The sequence below is a fragment of the Podarcis cretensis genome (genome assembly GCF_951804945.1).
Source record: "Podarcis cretensis genome assembly, chromosome: 8".
NCBI classification, from domain to species: Eukaryota; Metazoa; Chordata; class Lepidosauria; order Squamata; family Lacertidae; genus Podarcis; species Podarcis cretensis.
In genome coordinates this window covers 2,654,346-2,657,500 of record NC_137177.1, presented here as the reverse complement: position 1 = coordinate 2,657,500, position 3,155 = coordinate 2,654,346, and positions in this window count along the sequence as shown.

The following is a 3,155-nucleotide window of genomic DNA, read 5'->3' as shown; positions in this document are numbered from 1 at the left end:
TGATTATTTTGCAATTCCACCACATGTAATAAAAGGTGCCCAGATTCTCTTTACACCTCCAAAACTTATTGGAGCTTGTTCTATACAACACTCCATTGCCTCTTGAGACAGACAGATGCCAGCAACTATATCCATACATGAAAACTTTATTGTCTTTTTATAGAAGTACGTTAGAAAATTCTTCTCAGTGCTATCAAACAGATGTACACCTTAAAACCGTATGACCAAAAGGAACAGATGAAAAGAACCCGAATGAAATAAATTGTCAATAAACATAGAAAGTGTTCGGCCATTACATAGAAAGTGTACGGCCATTATTTTCACTGCGGCTTTTGGGACCGGTGGTCTCAGGGGAGAATTATGAATATAATTCATAATTATATTCATAAATATGAGAATTATAAATATAACTAAGGAAGGGAAAACATGTGATGTCAAAATTATCCCATTACATTTTACCCTCCATGACTCACCTGTGTTGTGTCAAACTTTCAGAGAATGCTATGTCCCAAATTTGGGTGGGAACCAATTCTTCTTGGGGGGCACAGAACCCCACTTCAAATGACTAGATGGTTCCAGCCTCACTGGACCCAGTCCCGTCACTAATAATTCTCTCTATTGAATTCCATAATTATTATCATTTCCACTTTAGAAGAGGGCTAGAATTGGCCTCTAAGTAGAGATTTTGGTTGGTAATTTTACAGAGTTCAAAAAAATACCGTATTTTTCGCTCTATAAGACACACCAGACCACAAGACGTACCTAGTTTTTGGAGGAGGAAAAAAATATATATTCTGAATCTCAGAAGCCAGAACAACAAGAGGGATCATTGCACAGTGAAAGCAGCGGTCCCTCTTGCTGTTCTGGCTTCTGGGATAGCTGCGCAGCCTGCATTCGCTCCATAAAGACGCACACACATTTCCCCTTACTTTTTAGGAAGGAAAAAGTGAGTCTTATAGAGCAAAAAATACGGTACCTTCTTCCATTTTGATTTTGATTTTTGAGGTCCAGGGTAATCCCACTACAGTGCTGCCTCGCAAGACGAAGAGAATCGCGGAACGGATTCTCTTCGTCTAGCGGTTTTTTCGTCTTGTGAAGCAAGCCCATTGACGGCTTAGCGGATTAGCGCTATTAGCGGCTTAGCGGCTTTTAGCGGCTTTTCGGCTTAGCGGATAAGCAGATAAGCGGCTTAGTGGCTTAGAAAAAGGGGGGAAGGGGGGGGGAGTCGGAAAAACTCGCAAGACATTTTCGTCTTGCGAAGCAAGCCCATAGGGAAATTCGTTTTGCGAAGCGCCTCCAAAACGGAAAACCCTTTCATCTAGCCAGTTTTTCGTCTTGCGAGGCATTCGTCTTGCGGGGCACCACTGTACTTATGAAGCACTGATCCTGTTTTATTGATTGATTGATTGATTGATTGTTTGATTGATTGATTGATTGCCTTTCTATCCCCTCCTCATTTAATTCCCCTCAACATCCCTGCGAGGTAGGTTAGGTTGAGAGGCAACGACCGGCTGAGTGGGGATTCGAACCCAGATCCACCCCCCCCAGGTCACGGTCCAACATTCTAACCAGTGCAATGCAGCAAGACTATTGGGGGGGGGGGTGCGTTGCCAAACGCACCACCACTCACCCAAGTATCCTTTGCTTTGGATTTAACAGCTTGGCGAGATCCGCATGATCCCTGGCCTCAATTAATCTGATATCCCAAAATGACATTGATATTTAACAATTGCAACGTTTTGCTCATTTGGTTTTGTTTTAAAGAGACACACACACACACACACACCCGCCCCCGCCGAAGCTGAGTTTGCTAATCAACTTATGGCAAACCATCCCTAATGAAAGCTCCTACCGCCCCATCATGGAAGAGCGGTCAGCCAATCAGAAATGATTTGAATCCTACGCATCAGAGCTGGAAGGGATTTGCAGGGGAGAGGAAGCTCTGCATGTAAATTCCCCCACTCCAAATGTGCATGCAAAATTTATATATATATACATATTGGGGACGCAGGTGGCGCTGTGGGTTAAAGCCTCAGCGCCTAGGGCTTGCCAATCGAAAGGTCGGCGGTTCGAATCCCTGCGGCGGGGTGCGCTCCCGTCGTCTGGTCCCAGCGCCTGCCAACCTAGCAGTTCGAAAGCACCTCCAGGTGCAAGTAGATAAATAGGGACCGCTTACCAGCGGGAAGGTAAACGGCGTTTCCGTGTGCGGCTCTGGCTCGCCAGAGCAGCGATGTCACGCTGGCCACGTGACCCGGAAGTGTCTCCGGACAGTGCTGGCCCCTGGCCTCTTAAGTGAGATGGGCGCACAACCCCAGAGTCTGTCAAGACTGGCCCGTACGGGCAGGGGTACCTTTACCTTTTACATATTGGGGGAGAGGGTGCGGCAACAAAATTGTTGCAGTGTGGACTGCTTCTGCCCATCTTCTCAGCCAAACGGTCATTTGAACATGAACACACACACACACACTTCTGCTAATTTGTTAATAAAGCTTGCTTTTTTTATCCTGACAAAACAGACTCCCAGACCGACTTTCAAATACCTTGGTTCTCAAACTTAATCCGTTCCAGAAGTCCGTTCCAAAACCAAGGTGTGCTTTCCCATAGGAAGTAATGCAAAACGGATTAATCCGTTCCAGACTTTTAAAATCAACCCCTAACACATCAATTTAACATGAATTTTACTTTCTAACGAGACCATTGATCCATACAATGAAAGCAAGAATCAATGTGCTGTACTATAAAATAAATAAGACAGTATTGTAGATGATGAAAATTAAAAATTATTTTTTTTCTTACTTGCTCTGATGATAGTCATTTTTTGGAGGGGGGGCTTTTATCCATTTCTGCAGTCACACAATCCATCAATCAGTAGCTGAACTGGGTTCCACACAGTCACAAAAACAAATAAACCAAAAAAGCCCCAGAAACAAAAACGCAAAATAAATAGCAAAACCAAAAGCGCCAACTACAGTGGTAAATTGGTTCTCGAACTTAATCTGTTCTGGAAGTCCGTTTGACTTCCGAAAATGTTCAGAAACCAAGGCGTGGCTTCTGATTGGTGCGGGCGCCCCAGAAACAAAAGCCGATAGCCTTCTGAAAAACGTTCGAAAACCGTAACACTTACCTCTGGGTTTTCGGCGTTTGAGAACCAAGGT